The sequence below is a fragment of the Somniosus microcephalus genome, chromosome 11, assembly GCF_052327205.1.
Source record: "Somniosus microcephalus isolate GS21.2 chromosome 11, FLI_Smic_1.0, whole genome shotgun sequence".
Taxonomy (NCBI): domain Eukaryota; kingdom Metazoa; phylum Chordata; class Chondrichthyes; order Squaliformes; family Somniosidae; genus Somniosus; species Somniosus microcephalus.
In genome coordinates, this window is record NC_140997.1 from 131674495 (window position 1) to 131690423 (window position 15929).

General features: G+C 50.0%; 1 protein-coding gene across 6 annotated transcripts in view; it reads left to right on the forward strand.

The window, feature by feature from the left end:
* dock3 (dedicator of cytokinesis 3) overlaps nucleotides 1–15929 on the forward strand; it is a 1512713-nt gene that overhangs the window by 872007 nt on the left and 624777 nt on the right. The window contains exon 1 of one of the 6 annotated variants that reach the window (XM_086001261.1): nucleotides 372–1066. The exons of the other annotated variants lie outside the window; for them this stretch is intronic. The gene's annotated coding sequence lies outside the window, so the exon portion shown is untranslated. Of the gene's footprint in view, nucleotides 1–371; nucleotides 1067–15929 lie in introns of those variants that run through there. 6 annotated transcript variants of the gene reach the window in all.

The window sequence follows — 15929 nt, forward strand, 5'->3', positions numbered from 1 at the left end:
GGTGTTCGGCGCCTTCCCGAATGCGTCCCCTCCACTTTGAGCGGTCTTGGGCCAGGGATTCCCAGGTGTCAGTGGGGATGTTGCACTTTTTCAAGGAGGCTTTGAGGGTGTCCCTGAAGCGTTTCCTCTCCCCACCTGGGGCTCTCTTGCCATGTCGGAGCTCCGAGTAGAGCACTTGTTTTGGGAGTCTCGTATCGGGCATGCGGACGATGTGACCCATCCATCGGAGCTGATTGAGCGTGGTCAAAGCTTTGATGCTGGGGATGTTGGCCTGACCGAGAACACTGACGTTGGTGCGCCTATCCTGCCAATGGATTTGCAGGATCTTGCGGAGGCAGCGTTGGTGGTACCTCTCTAGTGCTTTGAGGTGCCTGCTGTACATGGTCCATGTCTCTAAGACATACAGCAGGGTGGGAATCACTGCTGCTCTGTAGACCATGAGCTTAATGTTGGGTTTGAGGTCCTGGTCTTCAAACACTCTCTTCCTCAGGCGACTAAAGGCTGCACTGGCACACTGAAGGCGGTGTACCCAACATGTACTATAAATCTGGCTCACTCGTCCCAGTAGCACACTCGTACACCCAAGAAACACAGGCTGGGCGATATGAGGGAGAATTGTGAGCAGGTTTTGATCATTTAAGGCTTAGCTTTTCAAGTTTAAGAAAAGAGATGGTTTCACTTTAAAGTCTGAGGTGTAATTTGTTTCCTCCCCAGACTGAGTTTACTGTGAGTAATGAATCTGTGCAAAAAGGGTCAAATCGCATCAAATTAATCCAGTTTAATTGAGGAATTGTGTAAATTTTGTTCCAAATTAATTTGGATTTTTTGGTAAGTGAATTTTATACCTCATCTACAATTAATGTTCTTGTCCAAACTCCCACTGTACAGGATGATTGAGCTCAGCTCTCCCTGTGGAAACAAACTGTGCTCCTGTGTGATGGATGATCAACCTGCTCTCTTGCAGTGGTTCAAATACTTAACTCACCAGAGACAGAATCACTGGACAAACACCATAAAAATGATTGAACAGAAGGAAAAGGCAAGATTTGAAATTATCAAAATATGGGTTAGTGGCAGCAGCTTTGGAGACTAATTCAACGTCAGCAGTATCACTGTATAGTAGTAGACTGGTTCTGTAAAACCTCCCCTCATCGTAATCCTGTGTCTTTCCATCACTGTAATCAAAAAAAGGGATCAAGAAAATTGGAACATTTTAATCTGCACTAAGACGATTATTATAGTATATATATGGAACCATGGGTGGTTTGGTGGCAGTGCAAGGAGAATGTTGAAAGCAAGCAGTGCTCCTGGGTAAGGGGGTTTGTACAGAACTAACCATAAAAGCATTGTTTATGTATGCTGTGATTTAGTAACTGACCAAATCCCTTTTAGCTCTTGTCGTCACATATATAACATTTAGACTTTACTCACTGAAGCGTGCTTTCAGAAATAGACAAGTTCTCATGCCGTCCTTAAATCTCGATGGAGTGACAACAGAGAATGCATGTTACTGTGCAAGCATTGTGACAAAAGCAAATGCTTACTGATCACACAGGGAACCAAGGGGTGTTGCAAAGTATCTTATGCAGAGATAAAGCAGCATTCATTTAATTAATTCAATGAGTGTAAATCACAAAGAACTATCGGGCACAAGTTCTCAACATTGACACCGGACCCCACGAAATCTCATGACTTCAGATCAAGCATGGGCAAGGAAACCTCCTGCTGATTACCACTTACCGCCCTCCCTCAGCTGAAGAATCAGTACTCCTCCATGTTGAACACCACTTAGAAGAAACACTGAGGGTAGCAAGGGTGGGTTGGGGTACTCTGGGTGGGGGACTTCAATGTCCATCACCAAGAGTGGTTCGGTAGCACCACTGCTGACCGAGCTGGCTGAGAACTGAAGGACAAAGCTGCCAGACTTGGGCCTGTGGCAGGTGGTGAGAGAACCAACACGAGGGAAAAATCTACTTGACCTCGTCCTCACCAATCTACCTGTCGCAGATGCATCTGTCCATGACAGTATTGGTAGCAGTGACCACCGCACAGTCCTTGTGGAGACGAAGTTCTGTCTTCACACTGAGGACACCCTCCATCATGTTGTGTGGCACTACCACCGTGCTAAACGAGATAGATTCAGAACAGATCTAGCAGCTTAAAACTGTGCATCGATAAGGCGCTGTGGGGGCCATCAACAGCAGCAGAACTGTATTCCATCACAATCTGTAACCTCATTGCCCGGCATATCCCTCACTCTACCATTACCATCAAGCCAGGGGCCAACCCTAGTTCCATGAAGAGTGTAGAAGAGCCAGGGGCAGCACCAGATGTACCTAGGTACCAACCTGGGGATTGCTGCAACACAGGACGACATGCATGCTAAATAGCAGAAGCAGCAGGCTATAGATAGAGATAAGCGATTCCACAACCAACGGATCAGATCAAAACTCCTGCCACATCCAGTTGTGAATGATGGTGAAGAATTAAATAATATCCCCATCCTCAATGATGGTGGAGCCTAGCACGCGAGTGCAAAAGATAAGGCTGAAGCGTTTGCAACCATCTTCAGCCAGAAGTGCAGAGTGGATGATCTATCTCGGCCTACTCCTGAGGTCCCCGCCATCACAGTAGCCAGTCTTCAGCCAATTCGATTCACTCCATGTGATATCAAGAAACGACTGAGCGCACTGGACACAGCAAAGGCTATGGGCCTTGACAACATCCCGGCTGTCGTGCTGAAGACTTGTGCTCCAGAACTAGCCACACCTGTAGCCAAGCTATTCCAGTACAGCTACAACACTGGCATCTACCCGACAATGTGGAAAACTGCCCAGGTGTGTCCTGTCCACAAAAGGCAGGACAAATCCAATCCGGCCAATTACCGCCCCATCAGTCTACTCTCAATCATTAGCAAAGTGATGGAAGGTGTCGGTGACAGTGCTATCAAGCGCCACTTACTCACCAGTAATCTGTTCACCAATGCTAAGCTTGGGTTCCGCCAGGACCATTAGGCTCCAGACTTCCTTACAGCCTTGGTCCAAATATGAACGAAAGAGCTGAATTCCAGAGGTGAAGTGAGAGTGACTGCCCTTGACATCAAGCAGCATTTGACCAAGTGTGGCATCAAGGAGCCCTAGTAAAACTAAAGTCATTGGGAATCAGGGGGAAAACTCTCCACTGGCTGGAGTCATACCTGGCACAAAGGAAGATGGTTGTGGTTGTTGGTGGCCAATCATCACAGCCCCAGGACATCGCTGCAAGAGTTCCTCAGGGCTGTGTCCTAGGCCCAACCATCTTCAGCTGCTTTATCCCTCCATCATAAGGCCAGAAGTGGGGATGTTCGCTGATGATTGCAGTGTTCAGTTCCATTCGCAACTCCTCAGATAATGAAACAGTCCATGCCCACATGCAGCAAGACGTGGCCAACATTCAGGCTTGGGCTAATAAGTGGCAAGTAACATTCAAGCCACACAAGTGCCAGGCAATGACTGTCTCCAACAAGCGAGAGTCTAACCACCGCCCCTTGACATTCAACGGCATTACCATCCCTGAATCCCCCACCATTGACATCCTGGGAGTCACCATTGACCAGAAACTTAACTGGACCAGTCACATAAATACTGTGGCAACAAGAGCAGGTCAGAGGCTGGGTATTCTGTGGTGAGTGTCTCACCTCCTGACTCCCCAAAGCCTTTCCACCATCTACAAGGCACAAGTCAGGAGTGTGATGGAATACTCTCCACTTGCCTGGATGAGTGCAGCTCCAACAACACTCAAGAAGCTCAACACCAGGACAAAGCAGCCCGCTTGATTGGCACCCCATCTACCACCTTAAACGTTCACTCCCTCCACCACCAGCACTCCGTGGCTGCAATGTGTACCATCTACAAGATGCACTGCAGCAGCTCACTAAGGCTTCTTCAGCAGCACCTCCCAAACCCGTGACCTCTACCACCCAGAAGGACAAGGGCAGCAGGCGCATGGGAACACTATCATCTGCAAGTTCACCTCCAAGTCACACACTATCCTGACTTGGAAATATACTGCCATTCCTTCATCGTCGCTGGGTCAAAATCGTGGAACTCCCTCCCTAACAGCAGTGTGTGAGTACCTTCACCGCAGAGACTGCAGCGGTTCAAGAAGACAGCTCACCACCTCCTTCTCATGGGCAATAAATGCTGGTCTTGCCAGCGACACCCGCATCCCAGGAACGAATAAAAAAAACTACAGAGCGAATAGAAGCAGTTTGTTTTGGGCCGTAAAAGTTCCTGGTGCCAATTTTCACCCGTCCTCCCCTGAAGACATTGACACTCGCTGGAATATGGTTACATGGGCCCTGCCCACCATCCAATGCTTCACGTAGTTTCTAGAAACCTAGAAAGCCATGACAACAGGAACACAAAGCAAAATATTGCAAATGCTGGAAATCTTAAGACAGAAACAGAATATGCTGGGTACTCAGCAGGGCAGGCAACATCTGTGGAGAGAAGGGACAAGTTGGTGTTTTGGGTACAGACTCTTTGACAGAACTGCTTTGATAAAGTTATGGCAATGGATCTCCGCACATGATACATCACCTTGTCTGTTTTCTCCACAGATGTTGCCTGCCCTGCTGAGTGTTCTAGCATATTCTGTTTTTGACCATGAGGACATTGTAGCTGAGCCCGCTTCCATGTTCACACATGAATACATCCAGAAGAGGTCACTGTAGAGCAATCAAGATTGGGAGCTGTAGGGGGTGGCGGGGTGCTGGTGTTGCTTGGCGCGTGCGTGCGCCCAGCCAGTTATGCCTCTGACTGTTTTGTGAGCGGTTCGAATCGCTCCCATGCCCCTGGGTTCTAGACACCGGACTTAGGTACAAGGCGGCGGTACAGAGAAGACTCGAGTAGACAGGTGGTTGGATGCAAACAAAACCAAGATTTTATTGGAGAGGAAAACTTAATACAATCTCATGGAAAAGAATTACTAGTGTATGTTGTATCCGTGTGTTAATGGAGACACGGAATGCAGGAGTTGGTTTAACAGGTGTTTACTGAACAAAGTCTGGAGGTGAACTAAAAGATACAAGACGCTATACAGGCTTATATACCCGAGTGGTCACTACCGGTATTACAGTACACAGGGGCTCTTAAAGGTACATACACTACAATTCCTCCCCTTTTAGATAATTAGTACAAAACATTTTAAGTAATCATTAATTAACATGTTTACAAGAACAATAATCTACACATTTGCTGCAGTTAATCAATTATAAGTCAGTCTCTCTGGAGGCTTCCTGACTCGGTCCGGATAACGCCTCGGTGGTGTAGTAGTTTTCGGTGGTGTAGTAGGTTCTTTTGGCAAGGTCGATTCGGCTTGAATGCCAGTGTCGGGTTCATCTGGTTCCAGTATCACCGGATCGGAGGTAAATACTATGGGTATCTCTGCTTCATCATTAGGCGTATAGAGTTGTGGTGTAGGTTGTCCCTTTTCAGATGACTCTATGATCTGGTCAGCATGGCGCTTTATTATGCTTTCTCCAATGTCTACGGTATACATCAGCGGTCCTAGTCGTGTGCAAATAGTTCCAGGCTGCCATTTCTCGGTACGGTAGTCCCGGGCCAAAACTTGTTGACCTATCTGGAAGGTTCTAGTTGGCCTTTCATTCATGCCTTGAAATTGCCGGTTCTCTACGTCCCTTCTGATGTTTGGCTTGATCAAATCCAGCCGGCATCTTAGTCTTCTATTGAAAAACATCATGGCGGGAGTTTGGTTTGTAACCACATGTGTTGCATTCCTGTACGCAAACAAGAAGTTATCTACCTTATGCTGTAGATTTATGTCTTCATTACCCATGGCCTTTATGGCCTTCTTGAAGGTCTGGACAAACCTTTCAGCTAATCCATTGGTGGCGGGATGGTATGGGGCGGACGTGTAGTGCTTAACCCTATTGTTTTTTAAGAACTTCCTGAATTCTTCGGACACAAATTGCGGTCCATTATCAGAACAGATCTGTTCAGGCAGCCCATTACTGGTAAATATGGTCCTTAATACTGTGATGGTTTTTTCCGTGGTGGTGGAGGACATCTTTATTATCTCCGGCCACTTGGAGTATGCATCAACCGCGATTAAGAACATTGAGTCCATAAATGGACCAGCAAAGTCGATATGTACCCTTTGCCATGGAGATGAGGGCCACTCCCATGGATGTAGAGGGGCTTGTGGTGGGGCGTTTTGGACCTTCTGGCATCCTAGACAGCTCTTGGTCATTTCTTCGATGTCTCCATCGATACCTGGCCACCATACAAACGCTCTGGCTAGGTTCTTCATTTTCACTCCACCCAGATGCCCCTCGTGAAGCTCCTTTAGCACTTTATCCTGGAGTTTGGGTGGAATCACCACTCTGGATCCACACATCAAGGTTCCTCGGCACACTGACAGCTGTTCTCTTCTTTGCGAGAATGCTGGCAACAGTGGTTCGCCATGTGCTGGCCATCCCTTCACCGTTAAATCGTAGACTCGTGAAAGAGTCGGCTCATTTCTCGTTTCCTTTTCAATGGTAGAATTTGTTACTGGTAGACATTCCACTATGGTTGAGTGGAACATCTCCACTGGGTCCACTGTAGGTGCCTCTTCTACCGTTGGCAACGGTAGGCGCGATAAACCGTCAGCATTCCCATGCTGTTTTGATCCTTTGTATTCTATGTCATATTGGTGTGCCCCTAGGAAAAGGGACCACCTCTGTAGCCTTTGCGCTGTCATAATGGGAACGCCCTTTTTAGGGTTGAATATGGAGACGAGGGGTTGATGGTCAGTCAACAAGGTAAATTTTTGTCCGTGCAGGTAATGGTTGAATTTCTTCACTCCCCACACCAGGCTGAGTGCTTCCCTGTCGATCTGGGCATAGTTACGCTCAGCTGAGTTCAATGAGCGTGACGCAAAAGCTATCGGCCGCTCCGAGCTATCAGGGAATCTATGCGATAATACCGCTTCTACGCCGTAAGGGGATGCATCGCACGCCAGTCTGATTGGCAGTGATGGGTTGTAATGAGCCAACACTTCCTTGGACGTGATCAAGCCTTTGCATTTATGGAAGGCATGTTTACAGTCTTCGCTCCATTTCCAAATTACTCCCGTTTGTAGCAGTGCATTAAGAGGGTGCAGAATAGTTGACAAGTTCGGTAAAAATTTATGATAGTAATTTATCAATCCCAGGAATGACCTTAATCGTGAGACATTTTCAGGTGCTGGGGCTTTTATGACCACTTCAATTTTTTCAGGTGACTTATGCAACCCTTCTTCGTTAATTATATGGCCACAATATGATATTTGTTTCTGGAAAAATTCGCACTTGGGGCGATTTGCTCGTAGGCCCCGTTCTCTCAGCCTAGTGAGCACCTGCTCCAAATTGGCAAGGTGCTCATTGTCGTTTTCTCCTGTTACAAGGATGTTGTCTAGGTAGCATTGAGTCCCCGGAATCCCTTGCAGGACTTGCTCCATAGCTCTTTGCCAAATAGCTGGAGCTGATGCTACTCCGAAAACCAGTCGATTGTACTGGTACAGGCCTTTGTGTGTGTTTATCGTGAGATACTTTTTAGAGGCCTCCTCAACCTCCATCTGTAGATATGCCGGTGCCAAGTCAATTTTGGTGAAACGTTTCCCTCCGGATAGTGAGGCAAAAATATCTTCTATCCTCGGAAGAGGATACTGTACCGTGTGAAGGACCGGATTTACAGTCACCTTGAAGTCCCCACAGATGCGAATTTTTCTCTGTTCTTCAGATTTATCATTATTCAACGTTTTCTTCATGACCGGGACGATGGGTGTTGCCCACTCGCTCCAATCTACCTTGGATAACACGCCTGCCTTTTCCAAATTCTCCAGCTCTGCCTCGACTGCTGGACGAATTGCGTATTGCACCGGCCTTGCCTTAAAAAACATGGGAATTGCCGCAACTTCTACTTTTATTGAGGCGGTGACGCCTTTCAAGGTTCCTAGTTCCTGTTGAAACACTTCTTTGGCGTTGGCCAAGATGTCTTTTAATCGTTCAGGTATGACGTCATCATCATTTTTTTTCTTACTGGTCACCGTCAGTGCCTGAATGGAGTGCCAGTCTAAACGTATCTTCCTGATCCATTCACGTCCCAACAGCGGTGGACCACCATCTTGCAGAACGTATAAATACAACTTCTGTATTTCCTTGCCGTTGTATACAACAGGCACCTTTATTTTCCCTCTGGGGTATACTTTCTGCCCCGTATATGTCTTCAAGATAATGGATGTGTCTTTCAAAGGTATATGCGGAAATAGCCGCTCGTAATCCCATCGACTTATGACGGTCAGAGCTGATCCTGTATCTAGCTCCATTTTAACTGGGGACCCCGCTATCGTGAGGGTAACCCAAATGGTCTGGTAATCTTCTTTGGCAATTACATTATGTAATTTGAGACAGCTTAGTCTCTTGTTTCCGGAGTCGCTATCGCTCTTCTGGTCTTCGGAGCTACTGTCCGTCATCATTTGTACCTTTCTGTACTTTTCCTTATTGATTTTTTTTCTGTCACTGGATTTTTTGTTTCCAGATCGGCATACACGTGCGATGTGTCCCATCTTTCCGCATTGCCTGCATGCTTTGTCCTTGAACCAGCAGTCCCTCTGGTCATGGGTGGATCTGCCGCAGCAATAACATCTCTCAAAACCCTGTGTCATTTCATGGGTGCCGAAGTTCTGTGGCTTTTGCTGTATCTCTGCAGCTCCTCTTGCTGCTGCTTTGTATGATACAGCCACACTGAAAGCCTTGTCTAGTGTCAAATCTTTCTCAGAAAGTAGCCTTTTCTGTGTTCCTTCACTTAGGAGACCGCAGACGAATTTGTCTCGTAGAGAATCTGCCAGTCCTGCCCCGAATTGGCAGTGCTTTGACAGCTTTCTTAATTCGGTGAGGTAATCAGCGTTACTTTCATTCTTGTGCTGATTCCTCCTGAAGAATTTGAATCGTTCCGCTATCAGCAGCGGTGTTGGGTTTAAGTGCTCCTGTAGGGTATCAACAATCTCCTTAAAATTCTTGTCCATCGGTTTGGCTGGAGTGATTAAGTTTCGTAACAGCCTGTATGTCCTTGCGCCCATCAGATTTAGAAGTACCGATGCCTTTTTATCATCCTCTACTTCATTCGCTGTGCAATATACCTCTACTCTTTCCACATATGTGGTCCAATCCTCTATATCACTATCGAAAGCAGTAATATTGCCAGTCTTAGGCATCCTGAAAATCAAAAATGGCACCTCCCGCGCTTTCCCGCTGCTGCCGCTGCTGACAACGCTGTTCTCCACGGTTTTTATTTACAGAGATATTTTTAATAGTTGGAGACTCATTCCCGCCGGACTCTCTGGGACTTTTCCCTCCCTCTGCTTGGTCCGAACGCCGACCTGCTTTGCAGCGCCGGCCGTCTCCCGAGTGCTCCACCCTCCTTCTCTGTTTGCCTTCGCCTTCCGACTCGCTGCTCGGCCCCGCTGCAGAGCCACCCGATCGAGCCCCAGCCCGCCGCCCAGGAAGGATTAGTGCAGTACCTGCCACCAGCCCAGCTAGCTGGTGAAACCACAGTTTTTTGGGGTTTTTTTTTTTCTTCGACCTTCGTCTGAGGAATCGATCTCCTTGAGGTGCTGCCGAATTGCAGGTAAGTCCGTTTCCAATTCGTCGCCACTGTTGTATCCGTGTGTTAATGGAGACACGGAATGCAGGAGTTGGTTTAACAGGTGTTTACTGAACAAAGTCTGGAGGTGAACTAAAAGATACAAGACGCTATACAGGCTTATATACCCGAGTGGTCACTACCGGTATTACAGTACACAGGGACTCTTAAAGGTACATACACTACAATGTACACTTCTACAGGCAAAAATTACAAGAGAATCATAATAATACTTATACTTATGCAGGGAATGGGGAACACATGGCACATCGAGGGAAAACAACTATCTTAACAATCCCCTTATCCTTAACCCACCTCCTATACCTAACTAGATTAAGCTGTGAGGGGTCAGAACTTCATGCTCACCAATCAAAAGGTTTGTCAGACTCAAAACAGCGGTTGGGTTCGGGGTTCGCTCTTGGTGCTCTCTGGAGGCAATGGCACAAGGCCATGTTCCCCCGCAGGTAGCATATATAGGGGGTGGGACATATTGTGTCACCACCGGCACGTCCCACTACCAGCATGGACAACATAGCTGGTGCCCGGTTAGTGACAGCAGTTTCTGTTTTAAACCCAAGGCAGAAGTTCAAGTGGCCCAGGACCGAATTGTCCCCATTCCTGAACCCTCCACTGTTCACCTCACTGTGAAGGAGAATTTTACGAACTTGCAGAAGTACGTAGCGCACTTTGGCTACGAAATTCCCCCTCTCCCTGAACATCTGACCAAAATACTCAAAGCCGTTATAGTTTCACAGAAACATTTTTATACACTCGAACAGAAAACCGTAGAGATAGGGTTTCTGTGAATTCGCGGGGGAACATGGCCTTGTGCCATTGCCTCCATGGTACAATTTATAGCCTTCGCGTCAGCAGCTCTGAACCCACACTGCGGTTTCGAAAAGGCATTCAAGTGCTGGGGACACAGGATTATGTGTGCTCCCCGGCTCCGGCACCCTGAGAGGTCAGTACTTGTCATAGCGTGCTCCCACTTAATGACGTAAGGCGGGACCGCTGTGAAACGAATGTGTGCACCCCCTTGAATGACTCTAATGTTCTCAACCCTGTATACCGGTGCGGGTCGGGCTGTTCTACCCATGACCGGCATCCTAACTACTACTACCATGATTGTGTGGTTGGACCGCCCACAATCCACGGGGACTGGATAGGCTTTGGAGACTAGCCAGAGTTGGCACGGGCTCAATGCATTCTCAAAAGGGTGGAGGGCTGCGAGGTGCTTGTTGCTAATCCAGGAGGGGACCAAACCTTGTTTTAAATCCTCCAGATTACTGCGGCCCTCGCCCAGTAACCACGCCCCGTATAACATGCACACCTCATTCTGCGCAGCTTGGTCAGAAGCATTTCTGTCCACCCTTATGAGAGCATTTACCGTCTTTGCGTGCTTTTCCAACTCGGCTATGATCTCCTTTAAATGGACCGTCATGGCCTGGCCCTCATGCAACTCCGAGCCCACTACCTTGTTCTCATCCAGCAATATCCTTTTTAACTGTGTTTTTAAACCGTTTATCTGGGTCTGCAGCTCTATGTCATCCAAGCTGTTGATGACAGAGGACCCAGTATTAAACGCAGTAAAAACATCATTCCATACACCCCTTCTTTGTCTCCCTGCATTGCCCAAAAATTCTTGGTGTGTGGTGTAGAGTTCGGTCTTGTCCACGTGGGCAAAGTCGAACTCATAAAACTTCTTGAACATGTCTTTTAATAGGGCCTGGTAAAGCTGCTCTGTTTCTTTGGGGCACCACTCCGGTAAATGTACCTCCATGAGATTTAAAATCACGGAGGCCACCGCGTAGTGTACCCCCTGGTACAGCATCTGATTGGTGGGGACTAGTACCAACCCATTCCCTGGTCCCTTGGTGGCGGTGGGGCAATCTTCCCTGGATAGCCTCGCCGCCTGCGCCATGTGCGGGGGCTTACGGGGGCGGGTTACCAGCTCAGTGGCGTTGACTGGGATCGGAGAGTATGGGACTGTGCACGCCTTCAGGCTGGTATCCCACCTCATCCCCTCCCCGGCGCCTTGCCACTGTCGGTGGAAAAAGATGGCTATGCCTGCGGGGCAGACCGTCTCTGACCCCCACATACAGATGTAAATCGCTTGACCCAGTTCCCACCACTTGTCCCAACACACGCTTAGTCCTCCATGAGTCCCTGTAATGTGCTGTTTCCCAACCATTCCCATTCGACTTCGGGGTTCCTCATGTCCTTGCTCAACTTCCTGAGCCACCACCACCTATCCAGTGGAATGTGTCCTTTACACGTCAAACATATTCGCTTTCCAACGGTGACGCTGACCCTTGTGGTAATGACTCGTACCCGGGGGCACAGGAGGGAGGCTTCCGGTTTGGCTGGAGTACTGAGACGAATTAGACCCCAACCATCCTGGCCACCTTCCCTCGTGGAAGTAGACGGCGGTCTCCTCCGCATCCCGTTCACCGTTCCCATCGATCGCTAGGGGCGCCTTGTCTCCCAAACACCCGTAGATGTGGGAGTCTTGGACGTCACCCCTCCTCTCCACACTCATCCCGATCAGGGCGAATAGGATCACGATCCATTCCATCCCGAAAATCTTTCTGCAGAAAGATGTAAAAACATGCAGCCAGGTCCCAAAGAGATTCTCTGGCTTGGTGAGGCATGGTCGGGTCCCGCGACCTCGACCCAAATATACACTCTTAACAGACTACTTACATAAGACTACCCATCACCTTATTTAACTTAAATTATAAACACCCAAACTTAAGCTAAATAATTACACTTTACTTAAACTTAAACTAAAACTATGTACATCCGCTGCCCGTCTCCGGGCGGCCAGGCTAATCCCTGGTTGGACTGCGGCTCGCCGCTACCCCCGGCGTGACCGCACAGTCCTGCACTGTTGGTCCCCCGCAGCCCGTGGCTGCTGGCTGAGGACCTCTGTCTTTGGACCTCTCCCTAGCTCGCGGGGCGGCCCTTGGTAACTTGAGGGCTGGTGACCATGGCTTTCTTGGCTGGGGCGTCCGTGGGGACCTTCTGGGGGCTTTGGCGGGTGGGGCTGTCTTGGCCGCTGGGCCTTTTACCCGAACCGCTGCTCCCCCAGGCTTGACCCCTCCCGAACCTGGGCTGGGGGCAGGTAACTTTTCACAGCCTGCTGCTGCAAGCTGAGAGTCTCCGCCCTCAGGTCCCATGGCTGGGTCCGGGGCGGGGTTTTCGACCTCAGGTTCCTCCCTCGCTACACCTGGGTTAGGGGCGGGGTTTTTGCCCTCAGGTCCCTCCCCCTCGTCTGGATCCCAGAAGAGTAGGGGAGTGTCCCAACCGATGGGCGGGATGGCCCCTCCCTTCAAACAAGCCACAGCGCCTGCCTGTGCAGTCTGTGAACTCGCTCCTGCTGCAGACTGAGGATCTTTACCCTCAGACCTTTTCCTAACTGGCTGTTTTCTCCTTTCAGGCTGAAACAGCTTACACTGGTTGATATAACCAGCGGCCTGTTTTAAAACCTGTGTTGAAGGCTCTCCCGCTGCCCCGAACGGACCTTCTAGGGGCTTCCCTCTCTCTTTCCTCACCGGGACGGTCTTACAGATGGGATCTTGGGCCCGGACCCGCTTTGGGTCCGGGGCCAAAACTACCCACCGTGTGCCTCCCTTGTCCCGGACTGCGGCTTCCGGACCTGCCCAATAGGGGTCCCGGGACTCTCCTTCCCCAGCCTTATCTATGGCCCTTTCTCCAGCGCGCACGGTCAGACCGAGGAATTTCACCTCCTGCTGGCCGATCTGCGCCTTCTTGGGATTTACCTTGAAACCCTTCTGTCCTAACAGCTCCAGCAGTTCGGCCAATAGCGGGCCATGCTCCTCTTTCGAATCAGTGAACAAGAGCAGGTCATCCACATATTGAACCAACTGCCTAGGCTGGCTAAAATCCTTCAAATTGTCGGCCATGCACTGATGGAAAATGCTAGGGCTGTTGTGGAAGCCCTGTGGCAAACAGTTCCACGTGTACTGTTGCCCTTTCAACGTAAAGGCAAACTTGTACTGATCCTCCCTCCTTACAGGGATGGACCAAAACCCATTTGAAATACAGGAAATTTTCGTTTAAACGGAGGTTAAATCTCCGGAATGCTCTATCCACCGGCAAAATTCAGGAGTCGGTTCAGATAACTTTTTTTACTTTTCGTTGCTTTTTTTCTCCATTCCTGGCTCTGCAAGCGTCTAGCTGAAGCTGTTGCTTAGCTACAGAGACGCTTGCAAGCTGCGCCAACTGTTTTGAAGCTGTTGCTAAGCAACAGGGTTTGTTGCTAGATATGGAGCTCAGAAGCTCCGTATGTTTTAACATTAGCGCTGGTTTCTCCGGCAGTGTTGATCGACCGACACCAGCTCGGTCCCGTCAGTGCCGGATACCAGAAAGTTTCCTGTATCCAGCACCGTGAAAGTGGTCGCGGATGCTGGAATACTCCCGATGAGGTCGGCAACTGCTGCTACTGTGGGTGCGCAGGCCGGGATGTTGCTATTGAGCACCCGATAGTCCACCGTGGCCCTCCAGGAATTGTCCGGCTTTCTGACCGGCCACAACGGAGAATTCATGTGGGTAGCTATCAGTCTCAGAACTCCCTGCTGCACTAACGAGGACATGGCTGCTTCCATGTCCGGTTCTGCTTCCCTGGGGAAGTTATACTGTTTCTGTGGTCGGGCCATGGGGTCCCCGTCTACGCTGACCTGAAACCCTGTGACCCTCCCGCAGTCGTGTTTGTGAGTGGCAAATGTGGCCAGGTGGCCCTGCTCAAATGCCTGGAACTCTGGTGGGATGTTGCTGACCATGAGCCCGAGGTTATAATCCTCTTTGGGCTTCATGGTGCAGAGGGTCCCTTTCCCTTCCTTACCCGGGATAACTACGATCTCACCGTTCTTTACTTTTCCTGCCCCCCAAAGGCAGTGATTCCTCAAATCTACCAGGATCCCGTGACCTACGATAAAGTCGGCCCCCAGGACCCCTCTTCCATCCTCCACGTCCCATTTCATCAGGACACACGTCCACTTGGAGCGGAGCAGTCCTATCCGAATGGCAAACGGGATGGAGACCGAGCCAGCCTGTTCCCTACCCGTGAACCCCGATAGACTGTATGGGACCCGCTGGAGAGAGGTGAGGTGCTGGGATTAGCTGAGTAGATCACGGTGCGCGATGCCCCCGTATCCAACAGATAGGTCCCTGTCACCTTTTCCACCTCCATCTCCAAAAGGGGTCTCCACCACTCATCATATCGGAGCGAACACAGATAAACAGGCTGCGCCGGCTCTAGTCACGGCTGTGGGTTGGATGGGGCTGACGGGGTGAGAGCACCGGTGGCAGCTGCTACTCTCCCCTGGCCAGTCAATAAGGACCTCATGGCATCCAAAAGTGACTCAACCTCTGCGGAAGGGGTCCCTACCCCCGCCTTTTGGGCTGGGGCTGTGGGTTGCTTTCCCTTGTTATCCTTCCGAGGGTTTTTGCACTCCTTCCGCCAGTGACCATCCTTCCCACACCGTAACAATTGGTCTTGGTGCTGGGGGTGTTACTCCCTTCCTGGTGCCATTCCTTTCTACTCTGCACTCCTGGTTTTATCTCATGCACCTTCTCCTTGGGTGGGTGTGCATCGGTTCCCCTGCCGTTTTTGTAGGCGAGGGTTAGCTGCCTAATTACCATGAGCTCTGTGGTCTGGGGATCTTTGGGGTCGAACCAGGCTTCTGCCTTGGCCCGGACCTGTGGCAAGCTGTTTGCCACCAGGCACCGGAGCCAATGTGTCAGGGAATCCCCGTTCAGGAACGTCCGGCCTGGCATCCCCGGGCACACCGGCCACAGCCGGTCCGCAAAAGCCTGCGGGGTTTCTCCAGAAAGCTGGATCGTCTTCTCCACGCGGGAGAAGGGACTTCCCTCATCCATCCCCATGGCCTCTAGAACCGCATCTCTAAGCTCCTCGTACCCGCTCTGCCCCCATTTACACTCGTCAGAGAGGGATTGGAGGAGATTACTCTCCAGGGAGAATAGCAGCATTTTGGCCTTCTCAGCGTCGTTGCAGTTGTTGATGCTGGCGGTCTGCTCTATTTCCCTGAAGTGGATCGAGGGGTCTCCCTTTGCGGAAAGCTTTGGGATATGGTTGACCATAACCCTGAGCTGTTGGGTGTCGAAGGGTAATACGAACTGGTTTTGGAGGGGTCCCTCATTGTCGCCATTGGCGGGTGGGCCGAACCTCCGATGCTGCGCTGGGCACATCGGTCCCGGCTCCGGCCTCTTGGGTGGGGTTTG